The following is a 9,529-nucleotide window of genomic DNA, read 5'->3' on the forward strand; positions in this document are numbered from 1 at the left end:
TATTATTATTATTCTTACTATAATTTATCCACAACGGTATAGTCACATTTAACATTATTCATATTTTCTTCAAGGCCAAATGAGCTAAATCCATCAATAAGAATAAACCTGTAACAGAGAAGCCCTACTGCAGATTTACAAACAAATTAAATGTCCCTCGGCTCCGCAGAGCAAGAGAGGGAGGAGGAGGAGGGGGGCATCTGAGTCCTGGTTCCTTGGAGAACGCACTGAGTAAACACATACTGAAAGTGCACATGAACAGTCTTTACCATTGCATCAATGACATACTGACTGACAGACTGACTGACCAACTGTGGTAGATACCCTAGACAGCTATGCTAGACAGATTGGCTAGATAGACAAGCTAGACAGACAGGCTAGACAAATAGGCTAGACAGACAGGCTAGACAGATAGGCTAGACAGACAGGCTAGACAGACAGGCTAGACAAATAGGCTAGACAGACAGGCTAGACAGACAGGCTAGACAGATAGGCTAGATAGACAAACTAGACAGACAGGCTAGACAAGTAGGCTAGACAGACAGGCTAGATAGACATGCTAGATAGATAAGCTAGACAGATAGGCTAGACAGACAGAATAGACAAATAGGCTAGACATACAGGCCAGACAGACAGGCTAGACAGACAGGCTAGACATATAGGCTAGACAGACAGGCTAGACAGACAGGCTAGACAGACAGGTTAGACAAATAGGCTAGACAGACAGGCTAGATAAACGGGCTAGATGACGGGCTAGATAGACAAGCTATGCAGATAGGCTAGACAGACAGGCTAGACAGATAGGCTAGACAGACAGGCTAGACAGACAGGCTAGACAGACAGGCTAGACAGACAGGCTAGATAGACAGGCTAGATAGACAAGCTAGACAGATAGGCTAGACAGACAGGCTAGACAGACAGGCTAGATAGATGGGCAAGATAGACAAGCTAGACAGATAGGCCAGACAGACAGAATAGACAAATAGGCTAGACAGACAGGCTAGACAGACAGGCTAGACAAATAGGCTAGACAGACAGGCTAGAAAAATAGGCCAGACAGACAGGCTAGACAGCTATGCTAGACAGATTGGCTAGATAGACAAGCTAGACAGACAGGCTAGACAGACAGGCTAGACAGATAGGCTACACAGACAGGCTAGACAGACAGGCTAGACAGACAGGCTAGACAAATAGGCTAGACAGACAGGCTAGATAGACAGGCTAGATAGACGGGCTAGATAGACAAGCTATGCAGATAGGCTAGACAGACAGGCTAGACAGCTATGCTAGACAGATTGGCTAGATAGACAAGCTAGACAGACAGGCTAGACAAATAGGCTAGACAGACAGGCTAGACAGACAGGCTAGACAGACAGGCTAGACAGCTATGCTAGACAGATTGGCTAGATAGACAAGCTAGACAGATAGGCTACACAGACAGGCTAGACAAATAGGCTAGACAGACAGGCTAGACAGACAGGCTAGACAGACAGGCTAGACAGACAGGCTAGACAAATAGGCTAGACAGACAGGCTAGATAGACGGGCTAGATAGACGGGCTAGATAGACAAGCTATGCAGATAGGCTAGACAGACAGGCTAGACAGATTGGCTAGATAGACAAGCTAGACAGACAGGCTAGACAAATAGGCTAGACAGACAGGCTAGACAGACAGGCTAGACAGACAGGCTAGACAGACAGGGTAGACAGACAGGCTAGATAGACGGGCTAGGTAGAAAGGCTAGACAGGCAGGCTAGACAGGCAGGCTAGACAGACAGGCTAGACAGACAGGCTAGACAGACAGGCTAGATAGACAGGCTAGATAGACACGCTAGACAGATAGGCTAGACAGACAGAATAGACAAATAGGCTAGACAGACAGGCTAGACAGACAGGGTAGATAGACAGGCTAGATAGACGGGCTAGGTAGAAAGGCTAGACAGGCAGGCTAGACAGACAGGCTAGATAGACAGGCTAGACAGACAGGCTAGAAAGACGGGCTAGACAGACAGACTCACACTTGAATTGTGTAGTAAAAAACATGTTGTTGTGTCTTTTAAGATAGTTCCACAACAGGCTCATTAGCAATTAGTAGTCCACCCAGTGGGACCAGTCTGTAGTCAAGTAAACTGTCCCTGTGGATTTCCTTGCCCTTATTCCACAAATGTGAGTAAATAATTCAGGTAGTGAAATTGAAATAACAAGCAATTTATGCTTTGTTTTCCAATAAGAAGCCTGAGACTACAGTATACCTAAATCCATTGCTGGAAAACAGTCCATCTGTATCAAAAATGATGTAAAGCCTACTGTACTCTACAGTACTCTACCCCTTTAAAATATTAGTGAAAGAACGATACATGTACTCAAGCCATTATATACACATCCTGTAACCATGCATCTTTTATCTGCAAAATGAGGGATGCAGATTAGGCCATACAGTACAGTAAAATGATCTCATTAAAGAATATCTTCAAAGAACTTACTATGAAGGATTGGCTTGACAGTTTGCCTCTGAAATGGGTGTCTCAGATCAAGTCAGATGAAGGACAACATCCAGGGATAAGAAGCTTTTTCATTAAGACATTCGTATCAATGTCACAACCTCATAAATCTATCCACTTTGTATTTGATCCACCAAGTTCTACTGTTGAACACCGAAGTAGACGTATTACAGTGGATAGACTGTGAGAATTCAGTGAAAGAACTCTGTTGGGACGCAGGGACAATGCAAGGTGGGTAAGCAAGCTAGCTACTATAGTTGCTGCCCAGATAAATAACTCAATGTTGTCTCAGGAGGAACCATGGATGGTTAATAGCATCTCTAGAGCAAATATACACTTAAAACCAGCATGTACACTAAGTGTACAAAACACTATGAACACTGCTCTTTCCATGACATAGACTGAACAGGTGAATCCAGGTGAAAGCTATGATTATTGATCATTTGTTAAATTGCCCTCGATTGATGTCACTTGTTAAATCCACTTCAATCAGTGTAAATGAAGGAGAGGAGACAGGTGTTAGAAGGATTTTTAAGCCTTGAGACAATTGAGACATGGATTGTGTATGTGTGCCAATCAGAGGGTCACTGGTCAAGACAAAATACTTACGTGCCTTTGAACGGGGTATGGTAGTAGGTTTCAGGGGCACAGGTTTGTGTCAAGAACTGCAACACTGCTAGGTGTTTCACGCTCTACAGTTTCCTGTGTGTATCAAGAATGGTCCACCACCCAAGGACATCCAGCCAACTTGACACAACTGTGGGAAGCATTGGAGTCAACATGGGCCAGTATCTCTGAGGAACACTTTCGACACTTAAAGTCTATGACCCGACAAAATGAAGGCTCTTTTGAGGGCAAAAGAGGAGGGGGAGGGGTGTTCTTAAATGTTTTGTACACTCAGTGCATAATGACAAACATGCCTGAAGCCTATAGAATTGATATTATATTTTTACATTATCATATGTCAGGTGCAATAAAGCTGTGATAGAGGGAGAAATGAAGGCACCATAATTATCGCTGACATCCTGATGCTATGACAACTGTTGACAGGCAGGGAACATTAGCCTCTCTCCCACACTGCTCAAGCCAATCTCATGCTTTCATCATCTCATTTTCTCAAGAGATTAATTCTGCACAGCCATCAGTTTCCAGGCTATGCAGAGGATATTTTAACCCCAGCTGATACTACTGATGAAAGTTCTCCATTTGATTGCCCATGCTGCATTTGACAATAAGACTGTGTGTATGTGTGTGTGTGTGTGTGTGTGTGTGTGTGTGTGTGTGTGTGTGTGTGTGTGTGTGTGTGTGTGTGTGTGTGTGTGTGTGTGTGTGTGTGTGTGTGTGTGTGTGTGTGTGTGTGTGTGTGTGTGTGTGTGTGTGTGTGTGTGTGTGAGAGTGTGTGTGTGTGTGTGTGTGTGTGTGTGTGTGTGTGTGTGTGTGTGTGTGTGTGTGTGTGTGTGTGTGTGTGTGTGTGAGAGAGAGAGCTCCTGTGCTTTCCTAAAAGAGTCTGGGCTAAACTCATCAAGGAACTGTCTCTTTGTTCCTAGATAAACACACAAAAAAAGTAAATATGAGCAGCGATAAGACTATAACTAATTCATTCATTCCAATAGCCAAAGTAGCCTGTGTTGAACCCAATGATAGCATTTCTCACCAGAATTTACTTTGAGGTTTTTTTCCTGTGTGAATATTGTTGCTGGTTTTTATCTAGCACATCAAAAGAACAGGAGAGAGTACCATTTCTTGTCTCCTGTCACCTAGCATCCAAGTATTCAGGCAGGAGCAAAGGTAGCAACCTGACCCCTGTTTTCATTATTGTGTTGATTTTAGGAAAATGACATAGCAGTGACCGGGGAGCTGGATTCATATCTAACGAGATGGTTATCATATTGAATCTCAGTAACTAGCAGTCACACCCTTGAGCAAAGGAGGCTAATTTGTGACGCATCAGCTACAGTTCAATAAAATGTGCGATATGTAAATGTGTTCAAGATGAGGGTTTCTCGGGGGCAAATTAATAAATCAATAGATCGATTGATTAGAATAGATGGACACTGTATGTACAGTAACATCAGAGAGATAAATGCATCCCACCACTGCCAAAATATTACCATGGTTAAAATGATATGTTCATGGGTCAAACATGTACTACTTGTCCGGTACTTCTTGACAAGATACTTATGACTTTCTGCCCAGAAATGTAAGTTTGAAGTCCCAATATGAGAGTGAGAGCCTGCAGTGAGGCTGCTCTGGCAGGCTCCATTCACTGACTCCAGAGCGTAACCTCCAGATCAGCTTAATCTGAAACATAGATGAGAAGGAGACAGGGAAAGGTGCTAAATTAAAAATGATATTCAACTGATGGGCCTAAAGTGGTCTTTTAGAGCAGAGCACTTTATAAAACGTTAATGCTGCTGCCCTTCAGTAGACCTGGATGTTTATGCAGTGAGACAGCAGAGCACCAAGCACCACCTGAGGCAAACACACACACACAAACACACACACACACACACACACACAAACCCACATACACGACTATACACACACAAACACATGCACGCACACTAGGGCATTCAGGGCTGCCCACTGGCCCACAGAGGTTTTGGAACCCCCCCTGGCCAGTTGATCATCCCCGTCAGTGGCCCATCATTCCTGTCAGTGGCCCATCATCCCCGTCAGTGGCCCATCATCCCCGTCAGTCACCCATCATCCCTGTCAGTGGCCCATCATTCCTGTCAGTGGCCCATCATCCCCGTCAGTGGCCCATCATCCCCGTCAGTCGCCCATCATCCCCGTCAGTCGCCCATCATCCCCGTCAGTGGCCCATCATCCCCGTCAGGGGCCCATCATCCCTGTCAGTCGCCCATCATCCCCGTCAGTGGCCCATCATCCCTGTCAGTGGCCCATCATCCCCGTCAGTGGCCCATCATCCCTGTCAGTCGCCCATCATCCCCGTCAGTGGCCCATCATCCCTGTCAGTGGCCCATCATCCCTATCAGTGGCCCATCTTCCCCGTCAGTGGCCCATCATCCCCGTCAGTCGCCCATCATCCCCGTCAGTCGCCCATCATCCCTGTCAGTGGCCCATCATCCCCATCAGGGGCCCATCATCCCTGTCAGTCGTCCATCATCCCCGTCAGTGGTCCATCATCCCCATCAGTGGCCCATCATCCCTGTCAGTGGCCCATCATCCCTGTCAGTGGCCCATCATCCCCGTCAGTGGCCCATCATCCCTGTCAGTGGCCCATCATCCCTGTCAGTGGCCTATCATCCCTGTCAGTGGCCCATCATCCCTGTCAGTGGCCCATCATCCCTGTCAGTGGCCCATCATCCCCGTCAGTGGCCCATCATCCCTGTCAGTGGCCCATCATCCCTGTCAGTGGCCCATCATCCCCGTCAGTGGCCCTTCATCCCTGTCAGTGGCCCATCATCCCTGTCAGTGGCCCATCATCCCCGTCAGTGGCCCATCATCCCTGTCAGTGGCCCATCATCCCTGTCAGTGGCCCATCATCCCCGTCAGTGGCCCTTCATCCCTGTCAGTGGACCATCATCCCTGTCAGTGACCCATCATCCCTGTCAGTAGCTATTATTACAAAATTATTATGTTTATTATTTATCACATGCATGCTGCACACATAGCCTATAGCCTAGTTTGAATGTTCCAAATGATGATATATATCAGTAAATGCTAAGGCAAGAATGGGTATGCAAACCAGGTATAAAAACATCAGTCTTGAACCTGACCAAGCATCTCTGGAGAGGTCTGAAAATAGCTATGCAGTGACGCTCCCCATTCAACCTGATAGAGCTTAAGAGGATCTGCACAGAAGAATGGGAGAAACTCCCCAAATACAGGTGTGCCAAGCTTGCAACGTCATACCCAAGAAGACTTGAGGCAGTAATCACTGGTGCTTCAACAAGGTACTGAGTAAAGGGTCTGAATACTTATGTAAATGTCTAAAACCTGGTTTTACTTTGTTATTATGGGATATTGTGTCGAGATTGATGAGGGGAAAAACGATTTAATATTTTTTTTTATAAAACTGTAACATAACAAACTGTGGAAAATGCCCGGGGGTGTGCAATTGTCAAGTTGACTTGAATGTCAAGACCTGCACACACTCACACATGCACACTCACACCAATCAAGTACTCCTTTGTCTGTTATTGGTTTACTGTATCTCACACATATACAGTTCTCCATCACATCTTGCATTAACCTTTTAGCAACTTTCATGTTTGTTTTAAATTTTAATTTTACCCCTTTTTCTCTCCAATTGGTAGTTACAGTCTTGTCCTATCGCTGCAACTCCCTTACGGACTGGGGTGAGGCTGAGGTCGAGAGACATGCGTCCTCCGAAACACAACCTTGCCAAGCCACACTGCTTCTTGACACACTGCTCGCTTAACCCGGAAGCCAGCAGTACCAATGTGTCGGAGGAAAGATCGTCCAACTGGCAACTATGTCAACGTGCATGCGCCAGGCCCGCCACAGTGCGAGGGGACAAGGACATTCCGGCCAGCTAAACCCTCAACTAACCCGGACGACGCAGGGCCAATTGTGCACTGCCTCATGGGTCTCGCGGCCACGGTCCAGCTGCGACACAGCCCGGGATCGAACCTGGGTCTGTAGTGACACCTCAAGCACTACGATGCAGCGCCTTAGACCGCTGCACCACTCGGGAGGCCCAAACAACTTCATTTCTACCAAAGAATTTAATTTCTACCAAAGACTTGTCACAATGATTAAGTAATAAAGCGGACTGCTCTAAATCCTCCATCAACCCTGGATTTCACCATAGCCTAAACACTTTTTTTCAAATTGTATTAACACTGCAATCACCTCTGAATTCCACATGGTCACTTCTCCAGCACACCCATCATCATCACAATCACAAACGTAGGACAGTTGAAGAGCTCTAATTAAAAATAAATGAACATCCATTTACAGTCCGGCTGGAAAAGAAAGCAGTTCTATCAATATCTCAAACCATTAACTAGTATAATCACACAATGAAATCAAGAGAGAAGTGTCTCCAGGGGCTGATAAAGCCCGTTCTAACTGGGCTGAGCACACTGCTGTAGGAACAGATAACACCCTCACCCCCAGCCATCCACACTCATAAATCTGTTAATAGGATATGCATAGAGGGTGTTTTCCCTCTATTCTAGGTGCAACCTGTGTGAAAGAGCAGAGATTAAAGACTGTGTGGATAAATGCTCCTGAAATGATTAGCACTGTTTTACCATTCCTGCTGCAGGGTCATTAGGGAGGGGATATTTTATTATTGTGTTCACAGCGAATGTATGGTAAACAGATTCATCCTTTTAGTTCCACTACACTTGATGTAGCTGATTATCTTTATGCAAAAATACTTATGTAACATGAGCGTGTGCGTTCATGTGTTTCTGTAAAGTAGCTTACTACTTACTTACTGTAGAGCTAGTACTTGTGTGCTAGCCTATTGCAAAGTGAGTTGGTCTATCGGTTGGGATTCTGGGGAGGGGTGTATAATGAGTATGTTTTGTACTTTGTAGGGGGAATTTTGTAGATGGTTGTAGAGTATAGATGCGTGGGTAACATCTGTATAATGCTGAATGTTTCCCTGACCATTTGAAAAGTTCCAGAAGATACTGAATCTCTGCTAGCCAGACCTGTGTGGCGTAGCTGGTGCTTTAGAGTAATGGTCTTGCATGTGCATGGTAGTGAAGCAGCAGGTCCTCGTTGTGGTCTCCTTCAGTCTTGGGAAGGAAGTCCACCCTCACCTGCATGCTCTCACTAACATCAATGGAGGGGGCTACACTGAGAAAGGGCTTGACAGAACAAAGGCATGAACAGGCAGGATTGGTTGGTTAAGCATAGGTTAGACTAGAACAGACTAGAGGCTGGAATAGACTCCTAGCATAGATCATATCTCACCTGTGTGTGCTAAGCTGGAACTGGGCCTCACTTTTGCACAATGTTGCGCACTAGCAGGGTCGGCAGTGAGGAGCACTTCACAGGGCACAGAGAGAAGTGCAGCTGGTAAGGGAAGTCTAGAATGGTCCACGCCATCCTAGAGAGGTTACTTTAAAAATTCACAAGGACAACGGAGGTAGACTTCAGATTCAACTTTGATCAGTTTCTTATGTACTTCCTGTTTAATGGCTTGCGCCTCAAGTGGTGCATGAAGGACACGTCCTGATCGGGAACATCTAGTTACTATTTAACACATGCATAACTGAAGGTTCACTGCTGCTCCAATTGTTCAAATCATTATAACATTAAGAAAAGTATGCTTTTTCCTTGAGAAGCTGTCATCCAAACAGACCTCATCGCTCACTATTGTCTCCATACTGATGAGTTGCTTCAAGGCCTGATTATGTTGCCAAGGGCCCTGAGCCTCTCTCTCTCTCTCTCACACACACACACACTGCTATAGTATAGCTACAGCACTCTGTATTCATGTGCAAACAAAGCAAAGCAGATTACCAAGCCATATAAGAGCCTGGAGAATGGAAGCTAATGGAGAGAGGGTAGGCGGTAGTGGAAACATTCCCTCTCATGCTCATCAAAGCACACTCTCTGATAGAATTACAGTGCAGAGGCGCATTAACAAGGAATATGAGCTTTGTCATTAATGTTTCACCGGGTTGTCATTACTGAATAGGAAATCTGAAGAATTGCAATCTTTCATTCAGACCAAATGTTATGAATGAGACTGGTTTCATAACTAGGCCTACATTTCTTTCAGGAATTTTCAGAACATAAGAAAGCAGGTTTTCCTTTGAAATCAGACAGAGGACTTTTTATGAGCATCAATCGATTGACTTAAGTTGTAATAAAGTTTGAAACTCTTTTGATTTGATCCATAGCATTTAAATAAAACGTAAAGGTTTATTACAGTGTTCCAACTGTTTGTTAAGTGTGTTGCCATGATTTTAAAAAATGTCTTTGTGTTGACAGTACCTTGTTCTCCTGAGGTGTAAAGAGGACATTGAATGTGGACTCCATCCCTGGTGCCACTTTTTTACATACATCCACTGGA

General features: G+C 45.2%; 1 pseudogene; it reads right to left on the reverse strand.

The window, feature by feature from the left end:
• Positions 1-8,556, reverse strand: part of LOC116356397 (hydrocephalus-inducing protein-like) — a 63,991-nt pseudogene extending 55,435 nt beyond the window's left edge.
• Between the last annotated feature and the right edge of the window lie 973 nt (positions 8,557-9,529).

This window comes from Oncorhynchus kisutch, linkage group LG22 (genome assembly GCF_002021735.2).
Source record: "Oncorhynchus kisutch isolate 150728-3 linkage group LG22, Okis_V2, whole genome shotgun sequence".
NCBI lineage: Eukaryota > Metazoa > Chordata > Actinopteri > Salmoniformes > Salmonidae > Oncorhynchus > Oncorhynchus kisutch.